General features: G+C 42.8%; 1 protein-coding gene across 10 annotated transcripts in view; it reads left to right on the top strand.

The window, feature by feature from the left end:
- The window catches only part of LOC131669021 (inactive dipeptidyl peptidase 10), a 1,674,792-nt gene that overhangs the window by 1,249,430 nt on the left and 400,900 nt on the right, over positions 1-24,462 (top strand). The window lies entirely within an intron of this gene.

The raw sequence follows: 24,462 nt of genomic DNA, 5'->3' as shown, positions 1-24,462 counted from the left end.
CCTGAGACTGTTTGTAAAAACCACTTCTGAAATCCAATCCTAACAAGGTAAGAAACTAAGGTATCTACCTAAACACGCTACATATAATAAAGGCGCTATCCCTTTAACCAACCTCTGCTTAACTCCTAACTAAGATCCAACTTTTACCAACCCGACAGTATTTTATACATTATTATGTCTAGCAGTAACATCTCCTCGCTTAGACATAACATCAAAATCAAAACTATGAGAAGGGTTTTGTTTGATATGAAACGGAATCGGTAATAATTTGTCCCGAGATGTATTTTTATGCTCAGAAATTCTAGTTTTTCAATTTCTTTTTGTTTGGCCAACATAAGAACAATTACAACCTTTACAAGAAAATTTATATATCACATTAGTTTCAGACCACTTATTCAAAGTATCCTTTCCCAATGTGACAATACTATTGAATTTATTGCTTATCATTGGAAAACAAGTAATGTTGAAATTTTTAAATTTTGATTTGCAAGTGTAGAAAAACTTTTTATGAAATGGTAAAGAGATAGAAAAAACTGTTCTTACTGAATCAATATTACTTATATCTATATTACCATCATTATTAATATTTCCGTTATTATTTTTGTCTAGTAGTTGTTTATATTTATGCATACGGAGACGGTGGTAAATACAAGCATTTATAAAGTCAATCGGATAATCATTATCAATCAAAATGTTTTTGACCTTGTCTATGTTTTTTCTCTTAAAAGAATCATGTGACAATAAAACAGCTCTATCTAACATGTTATAAACAATGTTACGTTTCAGTTGTACAGTATAATTAGAATTAAAATTGAGAACTTTATATTATATATTTATATTTATATATTTATTATATATTGCAACGGTAGTCGATTCAATTAATCGAACCGTTCGCGATTCTGATTTTCGCGCGTTAGTTCTAAGTATTGAGAGAGAGGGGGCGAGCGATCTTTTGAATTAGCAGTTAAGCCTCAGCTGTTACTTGTATAGTACCGCCAAAATAGTTTAGCACAGTGTTTCACCGATTTGCCAATAAAAAGTTTACCTGGATTTTGGATACGTGTAAAAGGGTGAGCGAGGAAGCAACGGCAGTTGCGGCATGACAGAAACAGCTATTAAACAGCAGATTCGCGATCGAGGCAGCACAGCTGATTCTGATCTGAGGAGCACCTTTAATTTGCTTCAATAATTACGGCTGATCACCGTAATTGCACCGCAGGGTAGGTGCACCTCACTTAATTATCAAGTGACAAAATACATATGGTATTTTGTCCAACCGTGTTAGCGTTAATATTTTTGTATTAGCGCCGAGCGTTAGATCGCGCCAATATTCGAATCTTCTCTCTCTCTCTTTCTCACCAAAAATTATTTAATTGTAAATCCTATTCGCGTGCGTCAGTCTTTCGGCCCGACAAAGACTGTAGAGATTTTTTATTAATAAAATCTGTTAAACTTATTCGCCGATTTCGTCATATAATTTTCCTAGTAGTTTAAGCAATTGAAAAACGCTTAGGTTTTAATCGGATTACAGCTAGGGGATTAAGTGGATTAGTAGTAAAGTCGCTTAACCCTTAAAACTCATCGAGTGTCAGAAGGCACGTGACTTAAGGTGAGTTCAACTCCACTTGATCGAAGACAACTAAGTTAAGTCAGCTGACGTTAAGGCGAATACACGTATTAACATACGTGTTAACGGAGCGGCGGTTTGCTCTGCATCGTGGGAGTTTTCTTTTAAATAAATTACTCATTTTGTAGGTTAACCCCCCCCCCCCGTTACAATATTATATATTTATATTATATATTTATATTATATATTTAAAATATATATTATATATTATATATTATTTATTTATACATAGTGTGATATTTTTCAAAATTTATTTGAATTTCCTCCTTTTTCCTGAAAAAGTTCCTCCTTCCCGGAACCTGTTCTATATTCCATTGGCGACCGTTAATATATGTATTATATGTAGCACTCTCCATTTATTAAGTAAAATTAATTTTGAACTTTTTTAAATTCATCTCTACGAGATATGGTATTGAATCAGAGAATATTTTGAGAAAATGGACAAAATACAGATATGACCTTGCGACAGCAAATGCTAGAATAAAGTTTTTAATCAATTGCAGACGTAATGATCTGTTGCCTTCGCATATAGAACGTTTTCGTTCAAAAGGTTTTCAATTTTATAGTGAATCATGCGCGATGGAATTTACAGCATTTTGCAATTCGCAGTCAAAAAGAATTTTAAAATTAGAAATTAAAGATTTATGCATACATATTGATCATGTCGTCGGAGTTGAAATTTGAATATTTGTGTGAGAGAAAGTTAGAAGATGATTTTGATACTTTAATTTTTGTTAATTGGATTATGATTGATAAATTGAGATCTGATGAGGTTGGATATCTGCCAACGAAACATACGTGTGTAACCTAATATGAGTGTTTGATTTATTTTTACAACGGGTTGGCTCTCAAAATTGGAATTAATTTTACATATTATGGTTATTTTGCACAGTAAACATTTTTAAACTATTCTGCTCTATATATTATACTAGTGTCATTTAGCGCGCTTTACGCGCCTCGCGCGCTTTTTTTTTAATGTTTTACTATTATTTATTACATTATTTGAACCTTTTACATGTCAACTTTAAGATTTCAATGGACACGAATAAGTCATGCTGTTTAAAATAGACTACATACGTCAATATTTATTGATGAATAAAAATAGAACATGCACCCATTTTTTCTCAAAAATCGATGAAGTTTTACTCATTTCAAGATATATCGGAAAAATTATTCAAAAGATTAATTCGACCTAAGATCAATAATGCTATTATACTATTATACAACACTAAACTTACATATTCAATAGTAGTGATTATGACTCCAATCTTGAATGAGTATGAGTAATACATTTAACATCGTGTACTTTTTGCTGCCACTATGAAAACACCCGTGAATATTCTTCTAATTTAACGGGTTTAATATTTTGATAATTAATTTCCTTTGTTCGCATACGTTTTAATTTAAAATATACAAAAGATAAATATGTAGTCTCTATTTTATTTTTATTCATTCTCTTTTTCTTTCTACCAAATTTTACAACGATATTGATTGTAGTATCGGAGATGGTTATAAAATTAACAATTTGTACAAATAATTTCAAAACATAACGTATTATGTTCTTAAACCAATTTAATAACATATTTCCATTCTTGCAGTTTATTATCCTTGTTAATTATTCATAAATTGAATTTATCGCTAAAATAGAAATCTTACACTCTTTGATATATAATAATAATATTTCAAAGTATAGGAAAATTCAAAATTTTGCGTTCTATTGTTGCATCAACAAATCACAACGCTGGATGTCGACGACTCATCTTTTTTTAAAGATAAGATAGGAATAAAATATGTAAAAAGTATAAAAATAAAAAATAAAAATAAATATAAGGCAAGGATAAGGATAGGATAGAACCATCACTTGCGCCTAACAATTTAATTTTGTTTCTTTTCTAACGTATTGGTTCATGGTATCAAGTTTTCCATAGGATTTTTCCATATCAACAGATATATTATTTTAATTAAACTGTTTTTTCGATTGTTCATCTGAAACCATTTGGAGAGTTTGTTTACATTTATAAATTAAATTTCAAAATTTATTTAAAATAAATTAACAGTGCCGACTGCACCGAAATAAATTCGCAGAATTTCATATAAAATATCAATTTACCATTCTTCTCAATATTTATCATATTTATCCGAAGCTAAACTTTACAATAAAGATATATTCAATTAATTTATATGTCCAATAAATAAATGCAATTGAAGTGCATTAAGATTACTTTATCGTATTTTTTTAAGGTTAGGCCATTGAGAGAATGTGGAAGTCATTTACAGTTTAATGCCTACAAATTATTATACTTATTTGTATTCATAGATGTAAAGTACTTCGATTTATTATTATGACCGATTTACTCATAATTGTGACACACGTGACGAAATTCAGTCAATCAGGTCATAAATAAAGTTACTTCACTTAGCATCACTTTTTCATACAGGAAAATAAAAATATATAGGCTTAGATAAATTTACGCGTTTTTACCTTCTTTTTTATTTCTTATTGTTATATCAATATTAACATATTTAAAAAATTACTTTTTTTAAAGGTAGATTTTTAATTTTTTTTAAAAACCCATATCACAGCGGAAATTGTGATGAAACACGTTTTCAAATTTATGATTTATTATATCAAAAACTGCAATAAATATAAAATTAAACTATTTTTTTCTCAACGGGTTAATTTATTATTAAACTTTTATTCTACTTTTTGAATAAAGATTGCAACATTACAACTTTTATTTTACACATTGAAAAACCAAATTTTCGATTATTAATAGAAAATATTTAGAGCAATTTCAACCTATATTATTTGTATGAAACGATTACTTCGTTGTTTGTTTCATATTATGAGTGTATAAACAATATTACAGTTTACTTTTTTACTCAAAATTATCCGTATGATAAATTATGATGATTTGAATATTTATTAGTAAAATCTCAACTCAAAACCACACCTATATGCTTATTTTCCGCCATATAAGTATATCACGCAATTATATCTCAGCCATCAGATCACTATATGCTTCAACGTGACATCCATCACTTTTTTATAAAGGGATTATTAACATAAGCAGACACACACACACACATACACATTATTACTATTATTGTATGTTCATAATTATTATAAATTACTAAATTTATTATTATTTTTTTTTTTACAAGGAGTTGCGGAATCCTTTTTGCGGATTCCCCTTAGTCTTGATCTAAGGAGGTATGTGGGACTTCCCAAAAAAAAAAAACAGGCCTACCCACTAAACCGCCATCTCCTTGTTGTCCTTCCCCCAGCCAGGGACTATGTTGATATTACTTCTGACTGGGGGTTCTGTCTGTGTTCGTTCGTTCGTATCGTTTCACCGTGCGTCGTTACGTCGCGTCAATCCGTCTGCTCAGTCGTCCTTCAGACAGTCGTCCGTGTTCTTTCGTCTTAGAATGGTTTCCGTATAGGTGGCGACTAAACGCCACCATTCGGGTTTATGCAGCATCACCTCTACAATGTTATCGGGGGTGATGTTGCCAACTGTTGTCTCTAGTTCTCGTCTGAGTCTTGTCCAGCGGTCGCACCCGAAAAACGTGTGTTCCGCGTCGTCTCGTTCGTGTCCACAATACTTGCAGTCGGGTGTTCGTACTCTGTTCATATTGTGGAGGTACCGTCGAAAGTACCCGTGGCCCGTCAAGAGCTGGGTGACGTGAAAATTCACATCACCAAAATTCCTTCCAAGCCACGGTCTCACGTCCCGTATCAGTCGTCTCGTCCATTTGCTACCTCGTTCTTCTGTCCATCGGTCTTGCCACATGTCGATCGTCCTTTCGCGTTCAACGATTTCCGCGTTCTGTCGTCCTATGTCTGCGCTGCTCCCATAGATCCTTTTGCGTTCAGAGGCAAGAAGATCCACGGGTATTACGCTCGCCACCACCAGGACAGCCTGCGCAGAGACTGTTCGGTAGGAGCAAGCGATTCGCAGAGCGCCCTGTCTCTGTACCATCGTCATTGTCTTACAGTACTTCTTTGTCTTCAAGGAATCTGCCCATATTTCCGCGCCGTATAAGAGGATCGAGTGAGCTGTCGCCATTAGCAGTCGCCGCTTTCCTGGTCTCGGTCCCGTCGTGTTTGCCATCAGGCGGCTCAAGGATGTTATCCTCTCTGCCGCTTTTCGGGCTGTCTTCTGTATGTGAGGCCAGAAGGTCATCTTCGTATCGAGGGTTACCCCAAGGTACTTGACTTCCCCCTTGGTCTCCGTTTCGTATGTACCCACTCTCATGGGTAGTATCGTCTGTATGCGTCTTCTCGTGAGAAGCATAAGTTCCGTCTTTTCTGTTGCGAGTTGCAGTCCGTGTTCTGTCATCCATCGTCCAACTCGTCTCATGGTCTGGTTCAACGTCAGCTGCGCCAGCTCGGGAGATCTCTCCGTGATCACCGCCGCCACGTCATCAGCGTAGGCAACGAGGGTCACTCCGAGTGGCATCCCAAGCCGAAGCAGACTATCGTATAGACCATTCCAAAAGTCGGGTCCCAGTATCGACCCCTGAGCCACACCAGCGGTGACCTGTCTCGTTACCTGTCCTTCGATCGTCTCGTACGTTATTCGTCTGTTTCTCAGATAATCCTCCACAACCCGAACCAGGTACGGTGGGATCCGAAAGTTGCTTTTCAGCGCCTTCAAGATATCCACCCACCTGGCCGAGTTCAAAGCATTTCTGATGTCGAGCGTCGTCAGCAGCACAATGGGTCGCGCCGCATGGCAGTGTCTGTCTAGTTCCAGGAAAGAATCATTCACCTTTTGGATCGCTCCAATCGTCGACCGACCCCTCCTGAAGCCGAATTGCAAATCTGAGAGACCCTCTCCGGCCTGTATCGCGTCCGTCAGTCTCGGTCTGAGTAATTGTTCAAAGAGTTTACCAGTAGTGTCAAGTAAACTCAACGGTCGGTAGGCCGAAGGAGTGCCAGGGTCGCCCCTACCTTTTGGAATAAGAACAAGCCTCGCCTCCTTCCACCGATTGCTGAACGTTCCTGTCGTCAAGCATGTATTGTACAGGTCGAGAAGTATCTCCGGCCGTAGACGAGCCACGAGCCGGAGGATCTCGGATGGTACTCCGTCCGGTCCCGGTGCCCTATCTGTCCTCATCGCATTCGTTGCTCTGATGAGCTCCTCAGCGGCAAAAGCGGGGGGCATTTGTGCGTCCACGTCATCCATCACGTTTGTCCTAGTCGGGTGCGTCGGAAACAATCCGTCAACAATCCGTCCTGCTGTTTCGGCATCTTTAAGTTCCGGTGAGACTCGGGCCCCTAGTTTCCCGGTCACAATCTTGTAGCCGGTTCCCCAGGGATCCTCGTTCACCTCCTCGCAGAGCTTCCTCCAGCATCGCGTCTTGCTGCCCCGTATTGCTTTCGTCAGCGTCTTCCGTGCTGTTTTGTATATGGCCTGAAGGTTTTCCCTTTCGGGTCCACCTCCAGCCCTCGTCGCACGTCGCCGATTTGCCAGGCATATCTTGCGTAGCTCGGCTATTTCGTCCGTCCACCAGTATTGTGGTCGTCTTTTTTGTATTTGTCGTCGTTTCGTCATTGTGCTGGTGCACAAGTTGTTTATTAATTTCGCCGTCTCGTCTGTCAGTCTTTCCGTTCTTCGCCGGCCCGTTAGCTCAGGAGGAATCTTCGACCTCGGGGCTGATGCCGCCATTAACTCCTCCGAAAATTTTTGTCGGTCAAGTTTGTTAAGGTTCCACCGCGGGGGTTGGTGGATTCTCGTCTGTCTCGTTTCTGTCCGTCCCGCCACTTCGAAGACGATGTATTGATGGTCGCTGGCTGTATAGTCCTCGACCACCCGCCACCCCCTCAGCCGTGGCAGGATTCTGTCCGACGTCATCGTCACGTCAGGGATGGAGTCTCCAATCCCTGGTCGTCTGTACGTTGGCGTGTGTCCCGTATTTACTACTGCTAGGTCCAACCTTGCGGCCATTTCCAGCAGCAGTCGTCCACGTCGGTTCGTTTCGTTCATTCCCCACTCGATCGCCCTCGCATTGAGATCCCCCGCAACGATGACATCTCCGGGCAGGTCCCTGATCCCGTCCTCTAACAGCGTCGCCTTCCTTTCGAACTCCGCCGCGGTGCAGTTGGGTGTCAGGTAGACGCTGACATAAGTGACAGCGCCGACTGTAGCCCAGACGTAGTCGTCCCCGACTCCGCGGTTGGAGACTCTAAATTGAGCGGCGCCCCTTACCCAGATAGCAGTGGTCTCTGTCTTGTTTGTAATATATGTTTGGGACATCCTTTTCCTGTATGGTTCACACAGGATCAGAATATCCGCGTCATGTTCGTCGGCTATCTGCGATAGGAGCATGTCTGCAGTCCTACTTCTGTTCAGGTTTCCTTGTACTACTCTGTCCGTCTTTCGGCTCGCCTCCTGCACTCCTCCAGCGCGGCCCGGAACACGGCACACCTGCCGTTTCCGGCGAGGTGGGCGACGTCCCCATGCCCGGCCTCGGAGCACAGTGGGCAGACCGGTTCTCCTTTGTATTCCGTCGCGTAATGTCCGGATGCGCCGTATTTGCGGCAGCATTTCGTCCTGTCCTTGCCCGTACATTCGGCCTTCACGTGGCCTAAGCCCAGGCACCTGTAACATTTCGTCACCGTCAGTCTTTTTCGTACGCGGCAGTGCACCCAGCCAATTCCGATCCGACCGCGCCGGAGCAGCGCCTCGGCTTCCCGCAATTCCATTTCGCAGACCGTCATATACTGCTCAGCGCGGTTAGGACCGAAAATGTGGACCCGAAAGTCTGTGTCTCGCCCAGACTCTCGTCTGAGCGCGTCCGTCACGTCTTCCGGAGTCGCAACGCAGTCCAGATCCATGATCTCCAATTGTACCTTGGAAGTCATAGCCCTAACACTGCCCGCTTCCCCGATGGCCTCCTGGATCTGTCGCTCAAACACGTCGCGTCCGTCTGGTTTGTCTGCGTCTACCTGCAGCTTCAATAGGCACAGACCGTTCTTAGTCTTCCTCAGGGTCGTCACCTGTACGTGACTCTCCTTCGGATCGATCGTTGTCCGGATTTTTCGGACGATATCGGAGTACGACGCGTGTGTCCCCGGTTTGACGAGGACAGCGAGTCCCCTTTTCTGGTGGGCCGGTCTGTCCTTGTCAGGTCGATTCCTTGCATCCGTTTTCTTTTTTATTTTTTTCCGTGTAACGGTCTGCCAGTCTTTGGTTGAATCTGTCGTCGGTGGCCTCTTTTGTGAGGGCTCCGGCGTGGTTCCGGTCAGCGAACGTTTCCGTTTCGTCTGTGGCGTCTCTGCGTTGTTGTTCGTCGTCGTGCTTGTCTTGTTGCTGTCTCGTCGGTGTCCTTCCGGAGCTGTGTCCATCCGCTTGTGCAGCGCAATGTCCACAGTCTCGAGAATTGTTTTGATTCCAGTCTTCACTGTCATATTCATGTTTTTTTGTATGTTTGCTGCTTCGGCCATTTTTGTCGCCGTCTCTTGTATTAGCCTTAGCAGTTCAGTCATGTCTCGTGTTTTGTTTATCGTGGGTGTTCGTCCTGACGTCTGTTCTTGGTTGTCTGTGGCGGAGGCGTAACTCACCCCGCTGCCGCCACTTGATACACTGTCTGCCCTCTGTCGTTCTGGTATGTTCAGTGTATTTTTGTTCGTATCGTTTCGTTTGGTCCTCCTCTTCGCCATGCACAAGGTGCGGCCCTCAAAATCCTTGCCGCTGCCCGTGGCCACCGGGGCTTTCACCCGATCGGAACCCGGGGTGGATTCTCCCTAAGAAGGGATTACCACTTGAGGTAAATCAATGTTTTCTTTGTGCATTTTCCATAGTTTTCTGTCCCGTTATGCTAGAGGTCCCTCGTGGTCGCAACTCCACGAACCGCGCTGGAACAACGCACGGCCCCTGAGGTCCCCCCTCCTTTTCCCTGTGTGTTTAGTGTTCCCCCTGTAGAATGTGCGTGACTGTGAATGCCCATAGTAGCAAAACCGGGCTTCGTTCACGGGGAGAGCCCGATTAAAGGGATCCCCTTCTTTCGGGCGGCTCCGTTTATAGGGGTCGCTGTCATTCGCTCTTTCGGTAAGCTCCATTTATAGTGTCGCCGAGCATTCATTCATCCCGGTTTGCCAAGAGGCGTGTGTGTGTAAGTGTTTGTGTAATGTGTGAGTATAGGTGTGTGTAAGTGATTAATGGTTGGGAACATCGGCAGAATACCATTATCTTTTGTGTCATTTGTGAGCCATATCTTCCTCTTGGCCGTGTTCGTTATAACGTTGCTGCTCAGAGCATTGACGCGACGGACAACGTTTCCACTGGGTACGTCGTGGACGTTGGAAGCTAGCATTTGCCCAGTGAGGTGTTACCACTCACTGTACCAGTCCGACATTATTATTATTATTATTATTATTATTATTATTATTATTATTATTATTATTAAATTACTACTACTACTACCACTACTACTACTACTACTACTACTACTACTACTACTACTACTACTACTACTACTACTACTACTACTACTACTATTACTACATTATTTAACTTTATATATGGATTGTTATAAGACAAAATCAGGGGTAAACATTTTATTGAATAAATTAAATTTACCTCTTTCTGTAGAGTTTTATTTATATTATTCTTGAAAAACTTTTTTTTCAGTCTATAATTTTCCAATATAAAATAACTTAATAGGATAGGTTTAAGATTTCGGAGTTATGGATTTGTGACTTTGTGAGTTTAGGCTTTGAGATTTGGAATTCATTGGATAAGTGTTTACGAGTACTGCCTTCGGAATTTGTGAGTTTGAGGTTTGAAGTTTTTGGGATTAAAGTTTGAGCGTATGTAGTTTTATGAATTTAAGGTTCGAGGTTTGTGATTCATGAGTGTGGAGATTGTGGTAAGTAGGTTTGGGGTTTGTGAGCTTGGGATTTGTTGACTTGGAATTTATAATCTCAAAAATTCGAGGTTTGTAGGTATGAAATTTATAGACTTGGATTGGTAGGTTTGAGATTTGTGAGCTTGCTATTTGTAATTTCGGAATTAGGGGTTTTAGAACTTGTTGGCTTGAAGTTTGTGGGTAACAATATATTTCAAAAATATAGTTTCACCCCCATAAAATATAAGACGTGCAACCATCCATATTTGAAACCAATATAGTTTTGTTGTTTGTTTTATGAAAAATTTTTTCTATTTTATTTTATTAAAAAATTTCAAATAAAACCGAAGATACTGAAAAAAATATGACATTGATGGTAACTTACGGGGGTGGTTTTTGTCCACTAGAAGTGAAAATTAGCCTAAGAAATACGTATCACCTATTTTTCACTGCACCATATCATACCACAGTTTTATAAAAACCGAGGATTCATTTATGGTGTTATTTATCTATATTGCTTTATAATAGGGTTTAAGGGTAGTTTACCCCCGTAACAAAAGATTATGGGGAAACACCGAAACAGGTCACCTTTTTTTGTCATTTTGTATTTGAAGAACATTTTTTTATATTTTTGTATCAGTTCTGTAAAATTTTACACGAAAAAAATGCTAGGAAAATACAGTTTTACCCCTATTAAATCTAAGGGTTGCAACTCGTATTATCAAAACCTTTATTGTTATGTTGCGGTTTTCATGGCAATTCTTTTCCATTTTGTTTTATTGATAAATGTTGAATAGAGCCGAAGATATTGAAAAAAATGTGATTTTGAGGGTGACTTTCGGGGGTGGTTTTCACCATCTTAAAGTGCATATTCGCCGATAAAAAAAATACGCGTCTTTTATTTTTTGATGCACTATAACATATCTCAGTATTATTGAAATTGGAAAGGGACATCTGGGGTACTTTCCTTGTGAGAACAAGAACAGGTACGATGATTGGTCGAGCAGGTCGTACTAAAAAGTGTGCAAAATTTGCATGTGAACAAAATTCACCTAATCATAATCGTCGCATGAACTATGAGAAAAGCTCATACGTGGAAGCCGATATGGCTAAAGAGTTAGTGCTCAATAATGCTTTATTAAACAATTATAATGCCTTGATATCTGTACTTATTATGGATGATGATTCGTCGACAATTTGTGCTTTGCGGGGAGAAGATGAAGAATATATTTAGAAATGATCAGATATAAATCACGCAAAAAAAAATTTAACTAAGAAAATAATTTATTAAAACATGTCTCAAAAAGTGCAGGATTACTTTACTAACTGTTTTTTAATTGCAATTAAACAAAATCAGGGTGTTGCGGATGAGGTTCTATCTGCTTTATTGAGCATAATCCCGCATTCGTATGGTGATCAAAGTCACTGTGGAAAATGGAGTAAATATTCTGCTTGGTAGCGCTTACATGTATGAAAACTTGCTTCACGGGAAATCACTTACTGATGAAAATTTACGAGTCAAGCTGACGGAAATATTTAGAGCAGCAGTCGAAAATGCATACAAATTGGCGCCTTGCGGTTCAATGCAGGGAAAGGAGTCATTCAACAACGTTGTTGTTAGTAAACATCCAAAAAATAGGCACTATGTTGGTTCAGAATCTTTTTTTGTGCAAATTGCTGCTGCAGTTTGCCAATGGAGCCTGGAAACTGTTTATGTCGTATACGTTAATTTGAAACTTGAATTACTACCTCGCTATTTCACAATGCAATATCGTCAAGCTAAAGACATCACACGAAAGCGAAAAGTAGTAACACCATAAACTATTGAAAAGAAACGAAGGCGGATTGAATTAAAAAAGAGTAGATCTAACAAAGATTCTGTCACGGAATGTAAGGAAGAAATCACTTATGAATCTGGTTGCTGCATTGATACTGTTCTCCAGCTGCTTGACAATGAATTAAAATCAAGTAATTTTTTGTTACTAATTTTGATTTGTAATTATGCTTTTTGTGCTACGTGTATATAGTTTGTTTATTAATACAAATTTATAATTTTTAGATCAAAGCAATTGTACGAATGCTACAATAGTTTTCTTCGACTTGGAAACGATGAGTCTAGGAAAGAATCCAGAAATAACACAAATAAATCAAATAAATATTCAATAAATTAATTAATTTTGTGCTCTGGTATAAATATTTATTCTTTTTTTTTCTAGATTGCAGCTTGTTCAAAAGATGAAATTTATAGTGCCTATGTTCTTCCTTCCAGTGGTATACCAAAGTACATCAGTGATATCACCGGTCTTCAGGATATTGGGGGTAAGAAGTTTTACGGTGACACATTATTAAAAACTGTGTCACTTCGAGTTGCACTCAAAAACTTTTTAACATTTTTGCATCAACAAAGCAACAATGTTATACTTGTAGCTCATAATGGATACAGATTTGATTTTCCATTATTATTAAGGACTTTATCGAGACTTTATTTGCTGGAAGAATTCAAGAATATTGTAAGTGGATATTCAGCGATACACTGCACATCTTTCACAAAGTTTTGCCAGCACGTAACAAAGAAAAAAAGTCTTTTTCCCCAACGTCTCTAGCTATGGATTATATAGGTTCGGAAAGCATAGAAGGTGCTCACAATGCTCTTACAGATGTCAATACTTTGTAAAAGCTTGTTGCTAAAATAAAAATTGACAATTCAATAATTGTCAATCTCACTCAGAGTACTTCCGATTTTTTACGTAGTGAAGCGTTGAAAACTACCCACTCTCCTAACGAAACTTCTCTAGAATTTCTCAAAGATTGTATTTCATCTAATATGTTATCAGGAATAGCAAAAGCAGGTATTAATCGTAATATATTTATTGATGTTTACAAAGCAAAAGGCCTAAAAGGAATAGAAGTCTTGCTTAGTGAAGATGTTAGAAGTCGACGGCGAGTTACGAAACATAAAAAGTGTATTGCCACGCTGATAATAAAAATCAGTACTTCGACAAACTTAAGATTTTGCTTTTATTGACATGTACATTTTGATTAATAATTGTGCAATGTAAATACTGACATGTTCGAAATTAATTGAAAAATATACTCGAAAAAAATATTTTACTCCGATCGACGAGTAAAGCACAAATATTAGTTTGTGCTACAGCTATTAAAAAAAATTAACTGCATAAGAGTATCAATAACAATTGAATTACATAGTTACATATACATTGTAATTTACAAAAATTATATTATTAAATTCAATGAGTAATTCTTCAGAATAATATATTTTTATTGTAGTGTAATTTTTTAATGAGTTGTGGTTGTTGCGTGTAATTATAATTAAAAATGATTCCTTCAATACAGCATTACATATTTCGCTAAAGTGGTTAAAATTTTGTTCATTTGCGCAAGTATGTATGTAATTTAATAATTTATGTTTTAATATAACTCTACGAAGTGCGTATTACTACGATAAAATGTTCAGATACTGTACTTAGAAACTCAATGAGCGAAAATACAACATATTCAAAAATAAATAAATTCATCAACTGTTTTGAAAAAAGAAAGACTATTTTGTTATTTGTATGTGTAAACTAAAAAAATTTGAATCCAGTGTGCAACGCATGCGCATGAAACGCATGCGCAGTAGCCGAAGCCACACAGCCATCAATTGCAACATTGCCAAATTTACACTGTCTAGCTATCTTAACCAAAGTTGAAAATTTTGGGCATGATTTTCATTAGAAAACTTTTCTATAAGGCCGATAAGATCATGGTATTATAATGAAAATCGTGGGGGTTCCTGGTTTAACCCTTTGGTTCCCTGGCCTAACCCTTCCATGTTAATTATTATTAATGTTAATAATTGTTTATAATTTTTTGAGGAAGGTTTCTAGGGCTCCTAGTCCCTAGGAACCTTATACCTAGTGCTTTCTGTATAATTTAATTTAAATGTATTTTTTTAAAAGTTATAAATATATTATTGACTATTTACTTGCTACATTGAAAATGAATGAAGTGAAATGAAATGAATAGAAAATAGTGACGATTGAAAGAAATGAAGAGGCAGATCGGAGAATAGAACCGGAGTTGTCTGGGTTGGCAGGCTAGCGCTCTCCCACTAGAGCCAATGCCACATGTACCTTAGAGGATGCATATTGTGTATATTAGCTACACGGGCATACATTTGGTATAGGGCCTGAGCGTGCGGAGGAGGGGAGAGCATGTTGTCTATAGTTCTAACTTGAAGATGCGTGCTCTCTCTCTCTCTCCTACGCTCTAGTTAAACATGGACCACGGTGCGCGGAGAGAAGCGTATGCTGTCTATAGTTAATGCGTGCTCTCTCCACGAAGGGAACTGCACTTAATACCATAGCTGTTTTCGTGAGAATGCTAGAGACTACGAGTGCAGACGTTCGACTGACACCTCCTTGAGATATTCCTCCTAAACATCTCTGCTAGGAGAGAACCTTATTCCCATCCGTTCGCCCTTTCTTGCAATTGTTATGATTATTTTATTATTTAAATAAGTTCACATTTTATTATTTATTTAATATTTATTATTTTTAATTATACATTGAGTAGAGTACACTTTGTCTATAATCTTTACGTTCAGTGTCCGACATAGCTATTTTTAAATATTCAGTTGAAGTTTTATATGAATTATAGTCGTCTAAATCTTTTAACTGTATCGATCCCTTATGATTTTGCTTGTTTTTGTCTTTCCATCATCCAATCGTGTATCTTTTGTGTATTTACCGCAGCACATACTATATTCTCGCGATTTTGACTATGATATATGCATGTTGGTTTAAATTTAAGACTTAAATCTTCCAATTGCGGACATCTAATTTCAGTTTCAATATCTAAAATGTTTCTTTAATTAAAAAAAAACTAATTAAATTCGAATTTAGAATGTTGTACTGTTGTATATTATTTGAACCTACTTTTCAATAATAATTTTTCTGAGCCATTGTGTCTTTTGTAATCCTTTCACACAAATATTTCTACAATTATGTAGGCTTCGGAGGGATAAAAGCCACTATCGAGAAATTCTATAGGTCTAAAATTTTCTCTTCTTTCAATTTCAGTAGTCTAGTTCGTTCGAATAATCGTGTTCATAGAAAAATCATCTGAATTTATTAGAATATTTTAGTTCGTGCATTTAGAAAAAAACTATCGTTCCAAAGTAAAGTCAATTTAAAAAAAAAAAAATTTTTTTTTTGCTATTAAGTTTTTTATTTAGCTTTGTTTCCCTTTCCGTATTAAACAGATTAGTTTGTTAAACGTTATTATTTTTTTTATTATCGCAAACTGTTCTAAATTCGTTTCGAAAAGACAAAATTTAGGGTTTAATTAATAACCTATTTGAGAAATTTGTCCTTATCGTAGCCAAATTTTGCATTTATTTTTAGTGAATTCCGGATTAATAAAAAAACGATTACTGAAGAATAAAAGGAAAGCTCGCGCCAGGGCTCTTCAAAACCACCCTGACGGCCTTAGTAAAGAAATATACGAAAAATATAGATTCTCGTACGGCAACTTATAACAAACGTTGCCTGTATTTTCCGAGCTATTAGTACCCGTATTACCTCCAAAAACAATTGCAGTAACTCCAAAAACGATCGAAGAAAAATTAGAGTATATTCGGGAAAGAATTTGCACCCACAGTAATAATCCCGAATATTGCTCGTCCTGTATCAATGACTTCTCCGACAACTTCAAAATACCGCGTAAGAACGTGCAGAAGGACTGTTAGCTGAAAGAAGTGAATTTAAACATAACACCCATCACTGACATCGAAAAATTATTATTTAGCAAAAATAAGAAGGATCGGAAGAAATATATTCAAATCCAGCGCACCAAGTACTTAATAAAAAATTTACCAGCCGAATTAAAAGCTCCTCCTACTACCTCACTTCGAGCGAAACCTGTAGAATCAAAATATCCCGGAAAAACAGCACCTTCGTTGGAACAACAGATTTTAGATACAGAAAAGGAAATACAGAAAACTCGAGAAAAAATTAATAAAATGAAAAAAGAACTTAACTTGTAAAGTTTCCACATATAAAAGGGAGAATGAATTATTGGCAATAAAATCTACAAATTGAATTGTAACCTATATTTTATTCATTGTATTTTAGAAGCCCTTGTTTCCAAATGATCCCGCTAGTTAGAACACCAGAAATTTCAGTTAATAATGCCCTACTTGAAGAAATAACGGTAGATGTCCATGAAGTGGTAGATAAACAAATTGAGATAATTGATAACGTTAATAATATTTTGACTGATAGATTATCTAGTATCCAAGTTGAGTTTGTAAAAATCGCTGAAGTTTTAGAATCTGTAACGGTCGTGATTTATTAAGAGTATTGAAATCGTCGTCCGTTAGCAAAATCTATGTACTATCGTCGTCCGTTGTTTTCCTCTTCTGGCTAGCTCTGTGCTTGTAGCGCTACCTGGAAACGAGCGCGAAAGCATGAAATATCAAAAGAAAGCAATGGTCGAAGGTCCCTAGAAAACGTTGCGAAGGAGAAGGAAACGTAGAGAAAATTCGGGATTATCGAATGAATTTGCCGGCTTGCTTAGCATATTTTCCAGCGAATTTATTTACTACTTATTTTCACATTAGCGCACATTTCACGTTGGCCGAGAGATACACAGCCTAGTTATAAATACGCGTGAGAGAGAGACGGTAAATATGATTTCGAATGACACGCAGCCGACGCTGTTTACATACGCTTGCTTCCCGGAATTCTCGCACGCAATACTGAGACAACGAAGGAGACTTACGCGGGCGAACGCTGCTGCAGACAGCTACGCCTTGGGTCTCGAACCTAGCTATTCGAATAACGTCGCCCAGAGTCGTCGGGGATGAGTGTCCTAACGGCCGGTTTTTGTGGGTGGTGGGCGACATGTCGAGCCCCTCGGCTCGTATGATAGCCTTCAATCGGCCCCCGTTGATCCTTGCTCGTCGTCGATTTTTCCGTGCACCCACAACACCCGCTCCACACCGTTCTTGCTTGTCACCACCTGGGATTGATTCTCCGCTCGATTTTTCGATGATGAAAAAAAACAATTCGAGGGCTTTCATGCGCGTTCGTTCTGCTTACCGGTCTCACGTGTACTCCTTCGGCACGCGTGTCCTAGCTATATCTCTCTCTCTTTCTCGCTGCGCGGGTCTTTTGCGCATGGCGCGCTATTTCGAAAATCGCTCATCCACTTCTTAACGAGCCCGCTCGTTACATCCCCCCCCCTAGTCTAAACTTACCGGGAGTTTGGACGGACCCCTCGATTGCGCGATGATGAGCGATGGGTGACCAGGGGTGATCATGAGGTGAAATGAATGTACGACCTTTTGTGGCAAAATGAGATCTTTTTATTCAGGGAGAGGAACTAAGGGGGTCGGCTTGGTTTTCCCATTGGTGGGTGGTTTAGGATGTTCGGGCATCTGCTGGACCGGGTTACACCCGGGTGTCCGCACCGAGCGCACCCCTGCGCCTACGAGAAGGAGAGCCCTTCCCTTCTGTTGTTGGGGTCGACTGGTTCGGGTTCGGTTTCCGATCTGGATCGCGGTTGCGCCGGCTCTGCTTCCTATGGAAGTCCTCGGGTAGCACTCGTCCGCGCTGCCCACTCTGGCTCCTTTTCCTGCTCGGGGCGATGGTGATATTCACCGTCCCTCCTCTGGACGAGAATGCCTCCACGCTGATGTTGGCGCTGCAGGTTGACTCGGGACGGTGGCTGTGAGTCTCGCCCGGAGCCTCTCTGTGGCCTCCGTGAGCCCGATCCTCGTGCCCCTAGGTCCGGGCGGCTAGGACCTTCCTGATGGCCCTGGTATAGGTTTGCCAGGTGGCAATCTTCTCAGCCCATCCCCCGGCCATCTGGGCAGCGCCGGCATAGTCTTGGAATTCGGCGAACCTCAAGGTGGTGTTGTAGGTAAGGAGTCGCACGAAATTCCAGGCACTGTCTGCCTCTTGAAGGGCATTGTGGAGGATCCCCCACTTGTCCTCCAGAGAGGATTCCATAGGCCAGGCCAAGGGGGAGGTAGGCCAGTCGTCCGGGTTGTACGGGCGGTCTCGCCTGGGGTACTCCTGTTGATGCCACGGCCTCTCCGATTGTGGGGCAGCAGTGTCCTCTGGCCCCGTGTCCGTTGGTCGCCGGCTCGGTGTTGTGGCTGCGGCGCTAGGACCGGTGGTGGGCTCCCGGTCGGCCGAGGAGCCCATGGAGGAAGGAGGAGCCTCCGTGCAGCCGGGTGTATCGGTGGAGGGAGCAGCCTCGGTGTAGGGCAGCTACCTCTGCCGTCTCCACTTGTCTCGCTCCCACCGGTGGGTCCTGGCGTCCCAGGGCTGGTCGTGGTCGCTCCTTACCTGTGGGCATCGGCAGGAACTTCTCCCAGAGTTCCTTCAGGCCGTCCGATGGAGGTGGTGGGGCCAATCCCGGTCTGTGGGTAACCACTGGGGTTCTCGGTGTGGGATCCCTCACCTCGACGATTCGAATCGGGTGATCGTTCGGTCGATCTCCCGGAGCAAGCATCGATTCTCCTTGGCTGTGAGCGCGTCCGAGTTGGGCGAGGAACCGTACTTGAGTGTGCACGATCAGTTCCCTCGCGACGCGCCCAATGTTCACCTCGCCCAGTTCGTTGAGGATCGCGTCGGCTACGCCCACCATCGTCTCCTTCACATGGGTCGGGTCTTCGAGGTCTCGGGCCCTGACCAACCTCCTTTTCATCCGGCCCAGGATCTCTGTGACCCTTGTCTGCGCGGAGTCCGATAGGTGGAGGTACTGGAGCTTTTCCTCCATCCAGTCCACGTTCCCTCTGATGATGGTCTCCATCCTACGGTTGGGAAGGAGGAGGACATCGGGTTGAGGTAGATGAATGATGTTCGACATGAGTATGATATATGATACGATATGTTAGAAAAAGGGTAAATGGTTACCTAATATGGATTTCTCGTACCCCGGGGTGGGTATTACAATTAACGAGTTCATGCTACGATTTCCGAGGTCGTCCGTGTCTTCGTATGGGAGGCTCGTCTCCCCGCTTTTCGCTCGAAGCCGCGCGCTCGATTATCCGACGCACCACCGGTACGGTTTTCCTTGGGCGACCCCTGCCTCTCTTTTCAGAGATCGGGGCTCCCGGACTCTGTGGTCCTCTAGGAGGCCGCCCACGTCGTCGCCGTCCTGGTGCGTTCCCCGCTTCGGAATCCTCGGTTTCCGATTGCGGGGGTGCGTCAATTGAGTCCGTGATGCGTTCGGGGCCGTCCCTCTCGCGGTTGCCGTCGTTCGATTCGTCGCATGTCGCTAGCGAGTCGCACTTCGCCTCGATGTCCCTCGGCGGTCGAGTGTCTTCGCCTTCTTCTTCCTTGGTTGCTTCGTAGAATGGTTTAATGGTACGGGCCCTTGTACAGCGGATTCAAGCTAGCCGAGATTCCCTTTGCCGCGGATGAAAGGACGCAGTTACGGTACCACACCCAGTCGCCAACCTTGAACGGGACTTGGCGTTGCTTCTGGTCGAACACTTTCGCCTGGCGTTCCTGTTCGTGTCGCGCCCTTTCTGTAGCCGTTTCGAACAGCTCGGGCAGGTGACTCATGTAATCCGCCCAATCTTCCCGCGACTGGTCTTCGTCGTTCTCCGCTCTTATCAATTCCTGTTCGCGCCGGACCATCGCAGGCGGTACGGTTGTCTCCCATAATTCAGCATGGCGGGACTAACCTTGGTTGAGCTGTGGACGGCGGTGTTAAGAGCGAAACAGAGATCACAAAGCTTCTCGTCCCAATTCTTGTGCTGCTCCTCGAGGTATGACCTGATCATGGTCTTGAGGGTACGGTTGTATCTCTTCGTCGGGTTCGCTCGTGGACAATAAATTGGCGTCAGGCCCTGCGAGATGACATTTCTATTGAGGTATTCTTCCACCAATTTATTTTTAAATTCCGTGCCATTGTCCGATAGGAAGACCTCTGGCGCACCGTACTGTGTGACTATTTGATCGTGGAGTTCTCGTATGATATTTCTAGCTGTGGCCTTCCGAAGGGGGATACATTCTACCCATCGAGTGAATAGATCCACGAACACCAAGATATACTCGTGCCCTCTCCGGCTTCGAGGAAGGAGTCCAGCTATATCCGCGGCTACGACCTGCCATGGTTTTTCCATTTGGCGGAGCCCCATCGTGCCATAGGGTGGGCACTGCTCCACCTTACATTTTTGGCATACCGTACAACTTTTTACATATTGGGCGGCGTCGTCTATGAGGGTTGGCCAGAAGTAAAAGCGGGCGAGAGTCTTTTGCCGCCCAAGGTGCCCAGCCGTCGGGGCGTCGTGGCACTCAGTCAAAATTGACTTCCTCTGTTCCTTGGGTACTGCTAACTTCCATGCTTCTTCCTCATCGTCCAATTCACCGAATCGCGTGTCTGGGCGGTACGTATACAAATTCCCCCTCAGGACTTTCCATGTCGGGTTCTTCTCCGGTTCATCCGTCACTGCCTGCAAGGTTTCCAAGAACCACTTATCCTGAGTGCACCCACTCCAGGTCATGGCGCACAGGGTCGAGTCTTCCTCGCCATTCTCTTCGTAAGCAGTCGGGTACGTGATGTAGGGCACCCTTACGATGTTCCACCTCAAAGGTATATCCCTGTAATTTAAACGCCCATCGAGCCAAGCGGCTTGTCGGATTTTTTATGCTCCTCAGCCACTTGAGGCAACTATGATCGGTTATCACTTTGAAGTGATAACCTTCTATGTATGGCCGGAATTTCTCGATGGCCCATACGACTCCGAGGCACTCGCGTTCGGAAACCAAGAAGTTCCTTTCTGGTTGGCTCAACGTACGACTGGCAAATTCGATGACTCTTTCACTTCCTTCCACTATCTGTGTCAGCACCGCCCCCAAGCTTATATCGCTCGCGTCGGTGTGCAGCACGAAATCTTCCTTCGGGTCGGGCGGTTGAAGGATTGGTGCCGTCGTCATTAATCTTTTTATCAAATCGAATGACGCCTGTTGCTCGGGACCCCATACGAATGGAAACTTCTTCCTCAGGAGCCTGCTGAGGGTTTCTGCGATTGCGGCGAAGTCATCTACGAATTTCCTGTACCATGAGGCCATACCCATGAAGCTACGGAGTTTTCTCACGTTCCTGGGGACAGGAAACTCTAGGATTGGGCGTACCTTCTCGGGATCGGGGCGTATTCCGTCTCGATTCACTAGTACGCCCAAGTATCGTACCTCCGATTTGCAGAAGGCACTTTTCTCCAGGCTTACTGACATGCCAGCTTCCTTGAGCGCCTCTAATACCTTTTGCAAGTGCTCCTTGTGTTCTTCGAATGTCGATGAGACAATTATTATGTCATCGAGATACGCGAAGGCGAAAGGATCCATGTTGGGGCCGATTACTGAATCTATGGCCCGCTGGAAGGTCGCGCCGGCATATGAGAGGCCGAATGGTATTCTCACAAACTGGAAGTGACCCATACCTGGTACTGTGAACGCCGTCACCGGACGGGATTCCTTTTTCAAGTTAATTTGATGGTAGGCCGAATTGAGGTCGAGGGTCGATATGAACTTGGCATTCCTTAGTCTGCGTAAAATATCTTGCATGAAGGGAATGGGGTAAGCGTCTGGTTCCGTGACCGCGTTCACCTCCCTTAAATCTACGCAGAACCTCCAGGTTCCGTCCCCCTTTTTGACCATCACTACGGGGTTTGACCATCCACTCTTGGATGGCTCGATGACCCCCGCCTTCAACATTTCGTTGCCCAGCCGATGCATTTCCTGTTCGACTTTCGGCGAAACTGGATAATACCTCTGCTTAATCGGCCGGGCGCTTCCGACGTTGATTTCGTGTTCCACCCCGATGACATAACCTAGGAATTTTCCTGGTTTTGGCAAGATCTTGGAGACCATTTGGCTAATCTCTTCTCGTTGGGCATCCGTTATTTCCGTGATGCCCACCGATGCTAGTTGAGCCAGTCCTTCGATGCTCGCCATCTCCATGCGTATCCTGACCTTTTCGTCTTTGAGGAAAAGTTCATTATCTTCCGAATCTATCACGGCTTTGAACGCTTTGATGAAGTTGACTCCAGTGTAACACTTGTCCGCTAACCTTGGGATGATTGCCACGCGGATTACCTTTGTCACTCCACCTACCGTCATGGGCATGAAAACGTGACCTGTTACGGATACCTTTGTGCCATCCGGCAAACGACAAGAATCCGCATCTTTCACCTCTAGTCTCAAGCCCAAGTGCGAAGCGATTTCCAGTCCTAAATCACCCATCGCAGTGCAGGACGCTCTCGAATCGAATAATGCTCTGATCCGGAATCCTCCTATTTTGATGGGCAAATACCACCTCGTCTCATCTTCGGGTTCGTATTCTTTGCTCCTGGGCTGATCTCGACAGTCGCCTTTTTCCCTGGGCGCGTACTGGTTGGCTTGCTCCTTGCAAGTTCCTTCCTCCGTGACGCCCAAGGACTCTTGGCCATCCTTCCCCTCCTCCGGGTTCTCCTCTAGATCGGCGCTCGCGATGTCGAAGTCCTTGTCTGTGGAACTCGATACCTCCATACCCTTAGATGGTCGATTTATCGCCTTGGATTCGCTATCCTCGCTCGTTTCTTGCGTGCTGATCTCGGTCGAATATTCACCTCTCCCTTCTGATACTTTCGCCACCGCCTCATCAGGGGTAGCTGCCTGGTTCGTCTGCGGGATATCACCATCCCACTGACTATCGGAGTGAGGGATTCTCTTTGTTTTTGGAACGGTAGGGACCTCCTCTAACCGTCCCGTGTCTCGTTTCCCGACTTTGGGCTCTCCTTACAGTCGGGCAGTGTTTGATGCTGAAGCCCAACCTGCCACACCTTATACATGTGAGTAGCTTGGAGAAATCTATCTCTCGTCGAGATCCCTTTGGTTTCATCTTTGGGCTTTCGCTTTTCTCGGGAGTTTTCGGTTTCTCAACAGGCGGGGCCGGGCGTAGACTTCTCCGGTCTACTATTCTCGAGATTAGACTCTCCAGCCCATGTATCATTGCGGACGGGAAGGTGTGCTCCATCAAGCCCGCTATCTCCGGGACCGTTGGTTCTTTCTTTCCCTCCTCATCCCCTTTCTCGCTCGACATGCCCGCTACATTCGGCCGACGGTTGCTTGCTGATGCTTCTCCGCCCATGGGTTGATACGCCCACTCTGGGAAGAGAGAAGCCTTGGATTCCAATAGCGTCCGTTTTTGTCGGGCGAAGGTAATGTCGTTCTGCGCTTCCGTCGCTAACCGGCATAACTCCCTAACAGATACTGCGTCTCTTCTCTTCACGTGAATCTTTATCTCGGGAAGTAGGTTGGAGTACATCAGCTCGAGTATCTCTGCCGGTGGCATTGGTGGATGTAGTTTGCTCACCATTGCCTGTAGTTTCGTGAGGTAGACCTTAGCTGGCTCATTATCACCCTGGTATCTCAATTGAGCCTCTCTTTTGAGCCTCTGCTGCTGTTGGATGCTAGTGCCGAACCATTCTCTCGCATCCGAAACAAAGTCCTGGTAGTCTATCCAATCTTTGTTGTTGTTTAAATACCAGGTGTGGGCTACCCCGGTGAGTACGTCGGGTAGCCCGAGAAGCATCTCTTCCTCTGAGAGACCAGCTGCCAATTTTTGGGCTTCCAGCTTTTCCAGGAAGACGTCTACACTCTGGTCGTCTCCTCCAGAGAATTTGACTCGCCAGCCTCTCACGATCCTCCCCACGTCTCGTGTGGTTGACAGGCCCGTGTTCTGCACGTAGTTACCTGTATGTCTCGCAAAACCAACTTCAGCAGAATTATTCGCCGTATTCTGCTATCCACTCCCCCCCGAGGGCTATACTGGGGGGTCTCCCAGTGTTCTGGGGTTCCACCGTGGCTGTTTCGTTGGTGGTGGTCTCTTTGGAGTGCTACCAGGGATCACGGTGTCATAGTGCAGTGTCACCGTGTCTTGAAAGTTCACTGTTTTACCGGGCGGCTGTTCTGTTT

The sequence above is a fragment of the Phymastichus coffea genome, unplaced genomic scaffold (genome assembly GCF_024137745.1).
Source record: "Phymastichus coffea isolate CEN01 unplaced genomic scaffold, Cenicafe_Pcof_1.1 PCOF00007, whole genome shotgun sequence".
Classification (NCBI taxonomy): domain Eukaryota; kingdom Metazoa; phylum Arthropoda; class Insecta; order Hymenoptera; family Eulophidae; genus Phymastichus; species Phymastichus coffea.
This window is presented reverse-complemented; position numbering and strand designations above follow the sequence as displayed.